Raw genomic sequence first — 15,681 nt, 5'->3', positions numbered from 1 at the left:
TCGCCCGCGTAGATTTAGGTTTTTAAAGATCCCGTATAGCCTATGTCACTCAGGAATAATGTAGCTTTCTACTGGTGAAAGAATTTTTAAAATCGGTTCAGTAGTTCTAAAGATTACCCCCTACAAACAAACTTAACGACATTACCTCTTTATATAATACAACGGGCCGTGCAGCAGAAATCGTAATATTTTAATTTCGCCATAACTTCAAAACCAAACGTCCAATTTTAATCATTCAAAGACCAAATATTATCTCCATAAACTGTTCTTAGTGATGAAATCATTTATTTTGATAAGGATTAATAGCATGAGTAAAATAAACGCGTTTAAATGTAGTCCAAAAAAAATTCAAGATTTTTAAATAAAAAAAATGGTTGCTGTGCCTCACTCGACATAGATGGGTATAGTGTGTCGCGGACTTTTTTGTAGATATTTATAAGATCTACAATTAATTAGAACATTTTATGGTTCTATCTTTTATAGTTTAGGCAGCGTACGCAAAATAAGTAACTTTTCTGGTTGATTTTTTACACCTTGTGTCCGAAAAACCCAAATATCTTACGGAACCCTATTTTTTTCCAAAATAAAATATAGCCTATGTTACTCGTGGATAATGTAGCTTTCGAATGGTGAAAGAATTTTTAAAATCGGTCCAGTAGTTTTTGAGCCTATTCAGTACAAACAAACAAACAAACAAACAAACAAAGTTTTCCTCTTTATAATATTAGTGTAGACAACGGGCCGTGCAGCAGAAATCGTAATATTTTAATTTCGCCATAACTTCAAAACCAAACGTCCAATTTTAATCATTCAAAGACCAAATATTATCTCCATAAACTGTTCTTAGTGATGAAATCATTTATTTTGATAAGGATTAATAGCATGAGTAAAATAAACGCGTTTAAATGTAGTCCAAAAAAAATTCAAGATTTTTAAATAAAAAAATGGTTGCTGTGCCTCACTCGACATAGATGGGTATAGTGTGTCGCGGACTTTTTTGTAGATATTTATAAGGTCTACAATTAATTAGAACATTTTATGGTTCTATCTTTTATAGTTTAGGCAGCGTACGCAAAATAAGTAACTTTTCTGGTTGATTTTTTACACCTTGTGTCCGAAAAACCCAAATATCTTACGGAACCCTATTTTTTTCCAAAATAAAATATAGCCTATGTTACTCGTGGATAGTGTAGCTTTCGAATGGTGAAAGAATTTTTAAAATCGGTCCAGTAGTTTTTGAGCCTATTCAGTACAAACAAACAAACAAACAAACAAACAAACAAACAAACAAACAAACAAACAAACAAAGTTTTCCTCTTTATAATATTAGTGTAGATTATATAATAATTATTATATTCCCAAGCTTTCTTATCATTCAAATAATCCTTTACATTGTAATAGGACTGACTGACTGACTGATCTATCAACGCACAGCTCAAACTACTGGACAGATCGGGCTAAAATTTGACATGCAGATAACTATTATGACGTAGGCATCCGCTAAGAAAGGATTTTTGAAAATTCAACCTCTAAGGGGGTGAAATAGGGGTTTGAAATTTTTGTAGTCCACGCGGACGAAGTCGCGGGAATAAGCTAGTTTGTCATATTTCCGTAAAAAGTAGCAAAGATTTACATAGGTATACAAATTTTCGCAAATCCAGTAAAACGGTTTGTTTATTCTAAGATTTAAGAGTCAAGTCAGTTCAGTCTCGTTTTCAAAAGTTCATAAAACCCAAAGGTTGACGACATCGGTCGAAGACTGTGTAAATTACTTTTGATCTCGAAACTTCAAGTCAAAAACAGGAAATTAGAAATTCTTCATTCCTCCTTTAAGCCTTGGCCCTTGAGTTGGAATCAAAATTGTCCGTTGAACTACACTGCACTTGTGTGAACAAGAAAAAAATTGAAAAAACTACTATTAGAAAAGACATATTACTCGATTAATGATTACCTTTTAGAAAAGTTTTAGTTTTATTTTAATTTTTGACATTTTATTTAATTTTTTTTGTGACTAAGTAAGTATTTAATGTGCATAATTTTAACAAAACTATGTACACGTTGTTAGGTATATCATATCATATTGCATGCTATTGCTATTATAGACGCCTAATAGCCGGACACCCCTGATCGCCAAGCTTAGGCAGTTGCTTAGCATAAAAGTCGGCCTACGCCCATTCGATACCCTCATTCCGCACAATGTTATCGTACTTGTAATTGCCGCCTTTAAAAACGGAAGTCTGTTGCGTCGAAATCTTAAATCTTAATCTTAAATTGAATTTTCAAAACGGATGCCTACGTCGTAATAGCTATCTGAGTATCTGCACAAATTTCAAACCCCTATTTCACCTCCTTAGGGGTTGAATTTTCAAAAATCCTTTCTTAGCGGATGCCTACCTCATAATAGTTATCTGCTTGCCAAATTTCAGTCCAATCCGTCCAGTAGTTTGAGCTGTGCGTTGATAGACCAGTCTGTCAGTCAGTCAGTCAGTCAGTCACTCAGTCTGTGACTCAGTCAGTCCTTTCCTCTTATATATTTAATGATGATTCATGAGGAAGGTTTATACGTATAGACCATTGATGTGGAGTTCCCCTCTCGTATAGCTTTGCGTTAATATTTACTGAATTATGACGTTTCACGTTCATAATTATTTGTTACTAGCTGATGCCCGCGACTTCGTCCGCGTGGAATTAAGTTTTTAAAAATCCCGTGGGAACTCTTTAATTTTCCGGGATAAAAAGTAGCCAATGTCCTTCCCCGGGATGCAAGCTATCTCTGTACCAAATTTCGTCAAAATCGGTTGAACGGTTGAGCCGTGAAAAGCTAGCAGACAGACAGACAGACAGACAGACATACTTTAGCATTTATAATATTAGTATGGATTATTTAACATATTATTGGAAGAAATCAAGCCGAGTGAGAGCTTTCATCAAAAATGCTCTCTTACTCTTTTGAAATACAACAAAACTAGCAGTTTTTTTTTTATAATCCCGGGGGAACTCTTTGGTTTTCCAAGATAAAAAGTAGCATACCTAATACGTTACTCTCCGTCCATTCAACTATTTCTTTGCTATTATTATATTAGAAGGAAAAACAAACGAACAAACACACTTTCGCGTAGATATAGATTGATAAATCAATCTAGATTAACAGTCATTCCCCATTCAATCAGCTTGATTATTATAATCAAGCTGATTGAATGGGGACTATTTCTCATTGGAGACTGCTTTGGTTTAAGTGTTTTTATATATATACTATCTAGCTAACTTATTGTAACTGTTTGTCTCTACAAAAAAAAAAATTAAAAAATTAAAAAAAAAAAAAAAAAAAAAAAAAAAAAAAAAAAAAAAAAAAAAAAAAAAAAAAAAAAAAAAAATGGATAATAATTAATTAATCCACATTTTAATAGAAAACGCACGTGGTCTTTCCAAAGTTAATCACGTAATATAACGTGAAAAGTCGATCTTGATATTCAGATCGATTTTATTAGAAATATTACTAGGATTGATATTGCTAACGAGATGTCATCATCATCATCATCATCAACCCATCTGCTACAGAGCACGGTTCTCAGTCCGGGTACTAATATTATTATAGTACGTGACAGAAAGTAATGTATATTGGCCTTTAGAATGACATTTCGGCTTTGTAAAGCGTTGTCTCTGTCACTCATACCTATGTGACATTTTGTCGGTCTCAGCGATAAAGACAATATGCTCTACAAATCTGCTAAAGGTTGATGTACATTACTATCTGCCGCGTACTGTACCCATCGCCGGCTCACTACAAAGCACGGGTCTCCTCTCAGAGTGAGATGGAGCTAGGTCATAGTTTACAACGCATGTCCAACTTCACTCACCTTTGAGAACATTATGGAGAACTTGCAGGTTTCCTCACGATGATTTCCTTCACCGTTAAAGCAATTAGCGATATATTTTAATTAGGTACTTTTTAGGGTTCCTTACCTCAAAAGGAAAAACGGAACCCTTATAGGATCACTTTTTTGTCTGTCTGTCTGTCAAGAAACCTACAGGGTACTTCCCGAGAATCATGAAATTTGGCAGGTAGGTAGATCTTTTAGCTGGCATTTGGGGAAAAATCTGAAAACCGTGAATTTAGGGCTAGATCACACAAAAAAATTAAATTGTGGTCATGAACTAATAATTAGTATTTCCAACTTTCGAAGTGAGTGACTATATCAAGTGGGGTATCATATGAAAGGTCTTCATCTGTACATTCTAAAACAGATTTTTATTTATTTTTATGCATCATAGTTTTTGAGTTATCGTGCAAAATGTCGAAAAAATTACAACTGTAGTACGGAACCCTCATTGCGCGAGCCTGACTCGCACTTGACTGGTTTTTTTTCCTGGGAAGAGGAAAACTTAGCTACTAATTAAGCTATTAAAACTAATTAGGTACTTAAAACGCACTTACTCCGTAACGTTAGAGGTGCGTAACCAGGATCGAACCCATGACCTCCGATTAGGTGGCGGACGTCCTTACCACTAAACTAACACAGCTTAAAGCTTATAGCGTACAGCTACTTAGATGAAACTTAATCCTTGGTAAGCTAATTAGACGATAATTAAGAAGGTCCTAATGTCATTTCTGTTACACTATACCTAATTATTACTTCATAACAATATCATTATCTTTCTCTACATAGTATAAAATAAAGTCGCTTTCCGCGTCTGTATGTATGTATGAACGCGTAGATCTTTTAAACTACGCAACGGCTTTTAATGCGGTTTTATCAATTGATAGAGTGATTCAAGAGGAAGGTTTATAGCTATAGTTTGATTCTCAAAAAATTAGAGATCCCTAGAGACATTGAAATAATGTGAATTAGGTCGGAAAAAAATCCTCTCATTTGAGAGTTTCCGAGGCAATGCGTAGCAAATACAGGACCGCTTTGGTATACAAAAGGGTTTAGGCCATAGTGCACCACGCTGGCCAAGTGCGAAATGAAATTCACACATATTATTTGAGAACACTCAGGCACAAGATTAGTATTTAGACTTATATTCACCGCTTAGTGAACTAGAGTCAACTAGAGTGAGTTAGGGTTAGTTCTCCATAATGTTCTCATAGGTGTGTGAAGTCTGCCAATCCGTACTTGGGCAGCGTGGTAGACTATTGCCAAACCCCTTCTTATTCTAAGAGGAGACCCGTTCTCTGTAGTGAGCCGGCGATGGGTTGATCATGATGATGATGATGATGATGATGATGATGAATCTTTATAAGATAAGCTTATGCTCGCGACTTCGTCACACTACACAATTATCTGTATATTACTACTCTATTTCACTCCCTTAGAGGTTGAATTTTCAAAAATCCTTTCTTAGCGGATGCCTGCGTCAGAATAGCTATCTGCATGCCAAATTTCAGCCCGATCCGTCCAGTAGTTTGAGCTGTGCGTTGATAGATCCGTCAGTCAGTCACCTTTTCATTTTATATATTTGTCGGAGAACAGGAAGATGGCTGATAATTATTATTCATCTTTAGCCGACATCAGAAGGTAGTAATTAATAGGTAGGTACTTTAATCCATGTTCTTTACAAATAGTTCTCAGTAACGTATCGCACATGGAAACCATCAACGTAACACAACCAGATCACCCTAACCTAACCCTACCTATGGTCGCCTCCAACCACCCCTCACAGCGACCCCTCACCTCACTCTAAACTAGCTAACCTAAGCTAAACACCACATCGTGTGATTAGGGCGCAATTGCTATTGCAACCTCTCAATCAAGTCACGACCTACTCCGTTATCTAATCATCTCAAGGTAATCAATCACAACTTCATGAACGCTCTTAAAAGGATCATTGCATCGACTCTCTTACGATCTAAACCAGATCTTATAATTGACTTCTCATTACTAATTCAGAATATCGCAATAGCTCTACCTTCTCCACTCTGTGCACATCTGCATACAGAACACCATAGCATCGTGCGCCACACGCGCCACGACTACTATCCACCCAAATAAGCGATCACAACAGAAACCAGGTAGAATGTAAGCTATTCGATCTCATGGGCAACTCATTGTCTAATCCATTTCAACATTACACGAGAGTCATCAATGATTCTTTACCAACCGGGTTATACGATTCTAAAGCGGGTACCTACTATCAAAGTTAACTTCAAGTTACTATCACACTAAGCTATCACTTCAAACTAATCATTATCTCAACTGCCGGTATATCTCCAATTACACTCTAAATCACTAGCGTCTGCAGAAATAACCTTAACGGATGTCCTTATAATAATCTATCCACTGAGCCAAACGTTAACTCACGAATTACTCTAATATTCACCAATAATTAGTATTCCATATTCGTCAAACAACTACGCGAACATTATTAATAGTGCTTTGCAGACAAAGTCACTGGATGGCACCAGATGTTACGATTTAACACAATGTACATTAGCATCGAACAATTACTGTTCTAACTATATCACAATCACCGAATTAAATATCACGATTAAGAAACTACCTACCTATCTCAAAGAATAATAATTAGCTAAGCTATAATCTGATACTTAATTAATTTAACGCGAGAGAAAATTGTGAACGACAACAAAATTCGTGCGTGTCAAAGTCCAACTCTGACAACTAAAATAAAGATGGCTACCTTCCGTAGAGTAAAACTCATACGTTTCTTTTCACGGAGTCTATAGACAGTAAGAACTCTTTCAATATCGACCCTCCAATACGGCCATTCTGACATGCGACCGTCCTCGGGCGCTAGTATGTATCAAGCACAAACATTTTATAACCGTCAGAACATCCGCTCGTTCATCCTGACAATCAGCACAAGCACACAAACCACATATTCTAAAGCATGCATATCACAACCATTACAAATAAAACAAGCATGACACAACCAAAGCATAGCCCAACTTTATCCATAGTAGCAACTTCTAAAACACACTGCACCATTTGCCATAATAGACTCACCGCTCATAATTATGTCTCATAAAACCCGAACTCCAGCAGTACCCCGCTACTGATCCTATCACCTGTTCCAAACACCCACCACACTATACACCAAGCTAACTCCCCTCAGCTGAAACGGCCACGCCGCCGTCCATCCATCATCGGAACAGCCACCTCGCCGTTTATCATCTAAATGGCCACCTCGCCTTTTAGACAACTCCCTTTTTTTCAAAACAGCCACCTCGCCGTTTATTATCTAAATGGCCACCTCGCCTTTTAGACAACTCCCTTTTTTTTCAAAACAGCCACCTCGCCGTTTATTATCTAAATGGCCACCTCGCCTTTTAGATAACCCCCTTTTTTTTTCAAAACAGCCACCTCGCCGTTTATCATCTAAATGGCCACCTCGCCGTTTAGACAACCCATTTTTATAAATCAAATATTCTTTAACGTCGCAATAGCACTTTTCCAAAAGCAATTCACTAAGCTCTTCCTTATACACATCCAAACTCATCCTTTTGAGGTCAATCGGCAGCTTATTGTTCATTTTTTTTTTACAGCCATAGCGCAAACGCTTTTCATGCATGTACCACTGTGACATTCTGAAATGCATAGCTCGTTCGTGCATCCAACCGACCCACTCATCCTTACCTCATAATCTCGTTGGAAATATTTTTGACATCTCCTAATAAATACGCCCATATCCTCTATGCATCACAGTGGAAGGACCCCCATTTTTTTTATAACGGCATACAGCAATCGAACAGACCCATAACACAGACAGTCCTTATGCACTTCCTTTGAAGTCGAAATGCCCTTTTAGCATCAACGTAATTACCCTACAATGTCAATCCATACGACAACACGGATGATACACATCCGTGGGATGCACCCAAAGCCGCATTCAATTATATCATCTGCACCAGACGTCCCCACGCATACACAAATTCGTCCAATTCAGCACACACACCTAATGTGCACCCTCAAATTAGAGTTCCTGTCGCAAATTATTCCCAAAAACTTTAGCTCATCAACCCTCTCCATCGTCGCATGATCATGAACTGCATCATTTTAGTTTTATTTAAGCGCACTTCCAAGTCATTATTACTAATTCAATTAATTATCCTCCAAAGCGCCGTTCAATTCCCATTCCTACATTCCTTCAACATTATTCTATCATCTGCAAACAATACACAACGAACAGTGGTCGCTATCGTAATGTCACCAATACAAGTTACAAAAAAAAAAACAAATATTCCGGCGAATTTAAAAACCTCCTCCGTTTTTGAAGTCAGTTCAAACGGAAGGATTCTAATACACCACACATACCATACAGTCTGAGGTACCCCTCGCTTATCACATTCCAGTGGAGATCCGTACACCCTTTGGTATTATTTTTCATTCTAGCAATCCCAGCGCACATTTTCGGTCCATTCAAATACGACTCTATCCATTCATAAGCTCTTCTTTCAACACAATATCCATCTAATTTATCCAATAATATTTTATCATTCACAAAGTCAAAAGCCTTAGTCACATCCTGAAAAATAATAGCAATAGGTACCCTGTTATTCAGGCTATCATTATCTATTCCACTTAAACAGAAACAATCCTCAACAGTGGAGCTGTCATTGCAAAAACCAAATCGTTCATCCACGAGCACACCATTGGCATCGAATTTTTTTTTTGAGACGTTTCACCATTACCTTTCCAATCATTCCCGCTAATATTGGCACCAATGTTATAGTACGGTGCCACATCAATCGCCTTTTTTTTGAACACGGGCTACAGGAATGGTAACTATAGAAATTTTTAAGTTGCCTAGCAACCCCTAAAACCCCTTATTCAAACGACTGATTCACTATGTCTGCAAATACACTGCATAGGCGAATAGCGCACTCCTCTACAGAGCCAGTCCTCATCTCATCTTAGCCCAGCTTCAGTGTCACTCGGTGACTCTATTATACCAAAAATCCCTTCAGTCAACCATACCGTTTTATTATTACAATTATCCATTTTCACCTTCTTAAAGGGTAAACACAGCACATAGAAAAGTTATACAACATCATGAAAGGAATCAAATGCCTCGCCGACGCTTTCCGAATATTCGAAAATGTAAGGGACTAGATAAATTTCATGAATAAAATTATTTCGTATTATCCCCGTTGTAGTCCCTCCCATATTAAGACCATGCAGACCTATATCGCACTTTTTTTTCAACCCTTACTGCCAATGCCCAAGTAGCATCATGATCTGAGAGTGCTAGATAGTCAATCTCAGCAGCTGAAAACATCAGACCACTAGCTATTAAATTAGATGACAACCGTGCTGGGACATCACACTCCCAATGCTATAAACATTTAGTAAGGAAACCAAGTAGTTTGGAACCCTCGTAGCCTTAGCTCCAAGCTTACACAATTCACCATCACCACCATACCACATAACTCCAACAACTGACAGTCAAAATTGTAAATTAACTAAACTTAACTATTTTGAATAAATGATTCGAGTTTTGAGTTTAACTCCATTAAATCACGGCCACTTTCACCACTCCTTAGCGCATCTCTACACAAAATAATCCTTCTTTCTTTCTCTTTTTATTCAAAACACACAAAAGTAAATCAAGCTTTTCAAGAAAGACCACGTGTGGGTATTAAAATTGAAAACATGTCTTGCACAAATAAATAAAAAAAAAAATCTTGTAACTTTTTTTTTTTTTTTAAACAAAGCTAGTGTTGCAATGATTTTCGAAAATGTGGGCATAAATCGTGTATCCCACTTCTGATGTCGGAGAACAGGAAGATGGCTGATAATTATTATTCATCTTTAGCCGACATCAGAAGGTAGTAATTAATAGGTAGGTACTTTAATCCATGTTCTTTACAAATAGTTCTCAGTAACGTATCGCACATGGAAACCATCAACGTAACACAACCAGATCACCCTAACCTAACCCTACCTATGGTCGCCTCCAACCACCCCTCACAGCGACCCCTCACCTCACTCTAAACTAGCTAACCTAAGCTAAACACCACATCGTGTGATTAGGGCGCAATTGCTATTGCAACCTCTCAATCAAGTCACGACCTACTCCGTTATCTAATCATCTCAAGGTAATCAATCACAACTTCATGAACGCTCTTAAAAGGATCATTGCATCGACTCTCTTACGATCTAAACCAGATCTTATAATTGACTTCTCATTACTAATTCAGAATATCGCAATAGCTCTACCTTCTCCACTCTGTGCACATCTGCATACAGAACACCATAGCATCGTGCGCCACACGCGCCACGACTACTATCCACCCAAATAAGCGATCACAACAGAAACCAGGTAGAATGTAAGCTATTCGATCTCATGGGCAACTCATTGTCTAATCCATTTCAACATTACACGAGAGTCATCAATGATTCTTTACCAACCGGGTTATACGATTCTAAAGCGGGTACCTACTATCAAAGTTAACTTCAAGTTACTATCACACTAAGCTATCACTTCAAACTAATCATTATCTCAACTGCCGGTATATCTCCAATTACACTCTAAATCACTAGCGTCTGCAGAAATAACCTTAACGGATGTCCTTATAATAATCTATCCACTGAGCCAAACGTTAACTCACGAATTACTCTAATATTCACCAATAATTAGTATTCCATATTCGTCAAACAACTACGCGAACATTATTAATAGTGCTTTGCAGACAAAGTCACTGGATGGCACCAGATGTTACGATTTAACACAATGTACATTAGCATCGAACAATTACTGTTCTAACTATATCACAATCACCGAATTAAATATCACGATTAAGAAACTACCTACCTATCTCAAAGAATAATAATTAGCTAAGCTATAATCTGATACTTAATTAATTTAACGCGAGAGAAAATTGTGAACGACAACAAAATTCGTGCGTGTCAAAGTCCAACTCTGACAACTAAAATAAAGATGGCTACCTTCCGTAGAGTAAAACTCATACGTTTCTTTTCACGGAGTCTATAGACAGTAAGAACTCTTTCAATATCGACCCTCCAATATATTTAAGAATATATTTAGAATTTAGATAATTTGATAACCAAAATAAAGTTGAATGAACTTTATAATTTTCCGAGGAGAATGCCCTTTCATAATTGCCCTAAGTAATATTGTAGGTACCTACATGCGTGTGACCCTTTTGCACGTCGTTAATTTATTTATTACTGTTATTCCTTTTATCCTTTCCTTGCAAAATTATAAACTGTTTCAGACTTAATTTTTATTTTATTTTATAAAGAATATTAGCCAATGATGACTAATATTCCCCTTTCTCCTCCAACTAAGCGTCAAGCTTGTGCTAGGAGTAGGTACGACAATAGTGCAACGCGCGGGGTTTGAGCAGGCGACATTTCGGATTTCAGTCCGCTCCTCTAACCGTTGAGCTATTGAGGCTAATTGTAGTTACTAATTAAAATTTAACTGTATTTTTTTCTTAAAGCTATAAATATACCTACCTTCTAAGATAATAAAATAAAATGTCTACTATAATAACGAAAATAGGTAAAAAAATGCATTTAAAAAGTGAGCGCCTCTAAAGCGTATGGTTATCTTCAAAGTGTGTCTGGCAGTGGCTATGGTTATCTTTCTAGGGTTAAGTAAGTAGGTGGTATGGAAGTATGATGAATGCCCTTGCAAGCGTAAGCATCAAACAAATTTCCATACGAAGCGATGATACAGCCGTCTCTTATTCCACTCGTGGGCGAGCTCTTAATGAGTAGAGCCTCTTTATAAAAAACGATGAATTAACATGTCAGGAAAATGCAGAACATATTTGTCTGGTGAGAGGCTTCGGCAGTGGGTTACCACCCTACCGGCAAAGCCGTGCCGCCACGCGATTTAGCGTTCGGGTACGATGCCGTGTAGAAATCAAAGGGGCATGGGTTTATCAAACAAAAGAGCAACCGCCGAGTTTCTTGCTGGTTCTTCTCGGTAGGAACGGCATTCCAAACCAGTGGTAAATTAATACCTGACTATTCATAAGTACTTGTAAAAAGTTTACATGAATAAAAAAACATTCTATTCTATTCTATTCTATTACTAAAAACTATCATACCCCAGGTTAGCCCGCTTCCATCTTAGACTGCATCATCACTTACCACCAGGTGAGATTGCAGTCAAGGGCTAACTCTGCAGGGACAGAGAAAGGGACGCTAGGACGGAAAGTAGAGGCTCAGTAATAGGGTCCCGTTGGCACCATTCGATACGGAACCCTCAAAATAGTTGACAGGCACAGTTATAGAAGTTTCTACGCCAGCATGTCGCCAGCCCTCCAATTTTTACAAAAAAAAAGTTACTTCAACGTTTTGACAGGTTTTCAATACAACAAGCAATCTAAAAGTTTTCGAAAAAACCCCGACTGCGGTTTGCTCTGCATATCGGTAAATGCGGCATTTTTTTTTTAAATTTCAGGTAGGTAGGTACCCAGTGACACTCGCGATATCAAGACGAATCTAATCAAACTCAAACTCAAATCGTTTATTCAGAACTGGTAAAATTTTACGCTTCCTGATTATCATAAATTTTTATTTATAAGATGATATGATATAGTGGTGATAATTAATACGTACCTACTTAAAACTAAAGCTACGAGGGTTCCAAACGCGCTCAGGTCTGAGAAGAGCCTACAACAAACTGAGACGGGTATTGTTTTTATTATCACCACTTTACAAAATCACTTAGAACGAACACAAAGCTGTTAAGCAACTCATTCCCAAGCTTTCTCATCATTCAAATAATCCTTTACATTGTAATAGGATTTTTCAATAAGTTTAAGTTTTATGAAAACTTTGAACTTGTTGAGAGACATAATGACGTACAATACGTGGAAATGTTGAGTAGTTACGACCTGACACAGGAACAGACATACAGACATACAGGTCAAACACATAACCTTCCATTGGGCTTCGCCGCAGTCGGGTAAAACTAGGTATCAAAGCCTCATTCCTCAGCTAAAAATTATATTTTGGCGATAAGAAATATCGGCTTTTCAAAAGAATCGAAAGAAAAAGATTTTTATACTAGTTGATCAGCATCAACTTCGTCCGCGTGGATTTACATTTTTCAAAATCCCGCGGAAACTCTTTGATTTTGCGGGATAAAAAGTAGCCTATGTGTTAATCCAGGGTATAATCTATCTCCATTTCAAATTTCATCCAAATCCGTTCAGCCGTTTTTGCGTGATTGAGTAACAAACATCCAAACATCCACACTTTCACATTTATAATATTAAATAGGATACTTGCTTTAAAAAGGCACTTTGTAAGCAACATAATACCTAAGTATTACTTATACTTACGTTAAAGCTCTCAATAAACCTATAAGCTGTAAACTAAGTTTCTAACTTTAATGAAACCTAAGATTAAGTTAACGAAAGTTTACAACTTAGCTACGTACTAGGTACCTAGCACCTACGTAGGAACTAGAATCCCTGCAGCTTTTGTATGCTTACTGAAAATTACTTAATGGCGTAAAATAATTAGTTTCTAAGTGTAAATAGTGTAAGAATGTAGGTGTAAACCTACCTACTTTCTAGGGTTCCGTAGCCAAATGGCAGAAAACGGAACCCTTATAGATTCGTCATGTGCGTCTGTCTGTCCGTCTATCTGTCCGTCCGTATGTCACAGCCACTTTTTTCCGAAACTATAAGAGCTATATATACTGTTGAAACTTGGTAAGTAGATGTATTCTGTGAACCGCATTAAGATTTTTACACAAAAATAGAAAAAAAACAATAAATTTTGGCGTTCCCCATACTTAGAACTGAAACTCAAAATATTTTTTTCATCAAAACCATACGTGTGAACTGTGAGGTAGCTATGGATAGGTCTTCAAAAATGATATTGAGGTTCCTCATATAATTTTTTTCTAAACTGAATAGTTTGCGCGCAAAATTGGAAAATGTGTCCCCCCCCCACCCGCCCCCTGTAACTTCTAAAATAACAGAATGATAAAACTAAAAAAAATATATGATGCACATTACATTACCATGCAAACTTCCGCCTAAAATTGGTTTGAACGAGATCTAGTTAGTAGTTTTTGATTTATCGTGCAAAATGTCGATAAAATACGATTGTACTACGTCGAGCCCTCAGTGCGCGAGTCTGATTCGCACTTGGCCGGTTTTCACCTGGTGGTAGGTGATGATGCAATCTAAGATGAATGCTGGTCAACCTAGAAGTGGTATGACAGTTTTTTTTAATTAAAACCATACAGACCCCTTTGGTTTTTACACGGCATCGAACCGGTACGCTAAATCGCTTGGCGTGCGGCTTTGTCGGTGGGGTGGTAATTAACCAGACCAGATCAGAAATTTAGAAATTATAAAATTACTAACCTCTGCCGGGAATCGAACCCGGGACCTCCCACTAACAAGACCACAGCGCCTACCACTGCGCCAGGGAGGTCGTCAAAACCTATTAACCTATTAATACTCAAGGAATAAGAATCTTATAGGTATTATAGCTACTATTTGACCCACCCCGACTTTGCACGGGTAGGCTTACCTATCCCATAGACAAAAGAATGGGTTATATTATACGTCACATTAATACTTCATTATCATCATGATCAACCCATAGCCGGCCCACTATAGAGCACGGGTCTGTGTTTGTCCTTCAATCACAACGCATCGGAGAAACCGATTGTCCTGATTTTTTACATGGATACTATAGTTGAAGACGGCGAAAGTGTGACGAAGTTGCGGGCATCAGCTAGTCAAGTAATAAATATTTATAAAAATACTCACATTTAAGTGTTTCAATAAAAAAGAAAACAATTCAAAACAAAATTCCCAAAACTTCACTTTTCGTTTCTTCACCAAACTTTTGCAAAAACTTTCAAAAGTAATTTTCACCTCAAATTAACTAAGTAAAATCGTCAAAATTTTTCAATAATACTCCAAATTGTACTCTTAATTTTAACTGGAAATAAAATCACTAATTCCTCGTATATATGTTTCACAAGAAATTATCTACCGTACTTCGTCATATTAGAGACCATGTTAGGGCACGTCTGTACTCATTGGCAGTTATGTTACAACTGAGTTAAGCAGTGAAATTTTACTGTCTACTGAAAAAAGCTTTTCACCTACACAGATTAGCTGCTTCAGAGGAGAATATAATTGCATTGTAATGTATTTCCAGAAGTAAAGTGCCTTTTATAGAAAGCACAAAATTAAAAAGCTCTGCAATAACAGAGCTCTACTAATACAAGTTCTGGAGCTGCAATTGCCGACCTGTTTTTCAGGCAACTTCATTTTCGCCGCGCTGATAGCAGCAGTGAGCGTCATGTACTTAAGCGTCATCATCATCAACCTATTACCGACCATAAAGATATAGCGAGTTGCCCTAATGTCCTATAGAAAATAGTTGATTGGAAATACGCTCTATCTTAGCTAAATTTTACATATATATTAAATTGAGATTCTGCAGAACTTTACCGACTCCGCCATTTTTAACCGACTTCAAAAAAAGGAGGAGGTTCTCAATTCGTCGGAATCTTTTTTTTTTTTTTTTTTTTTTTTTTTTTTTTTTTTTTTTGTATGTTCCCCGATAACTCGAAAACGCCTAGACCGATTTTGAAAATTATTTTTTTGTTTGAAAGGGTATACTTCAAAGTTGGTCCCATTTCAATTTGGTGAAGATCTGATGAATATCTTCGAAGATAGATACTGGAACTCCTCAACGGATAAGAGTA

General features: G+C 37.1%; 1 protein-coding gene across 1 annotated transcript in view; it reads right to left on the bottom strand.

The window, feature by feature from the left end:
• The window catches only part of LOC117993729 (probable G-protein coupled receptor No18), a 54,437-nt gene extending 39,307 nt beyond the window's left edge, over window positions 1-15,130 (bottom strand). The window contains exon 1 of the mRNA XM_034981542.2: window positions 14,732-15,130. The gene's annotated coding sequence lies outside the window, so the exon portion shown is untranslated. The remainder of the gene's footprint in view (window positions 1-14,731) is intronic.
• Between the last annotated feature and the right edge of the window lie 551 nt (window positions 15,131-15,681).

The sequence above is a fragment of the Maniola hyperantus genome, chromosome 24, assembly GCF_902806685.2.
Source record: "Maniola hyperantus chromosome 24, iAphHyp1.2, whole genome shotgun sequence".
In the NCBI taxonomy this organism is placed as follows: domain Eukaryota; kingdom Metazoa; phylum Arthropoda; class Insecta; order Lepidoptera; family Nymphalidae; genus Maniola; species Maniola hyperantus.
Note: the sequence above shows the minus strand (reverse complement) of the source record. Positions and strands in the feature narration are given on the sequence as shown.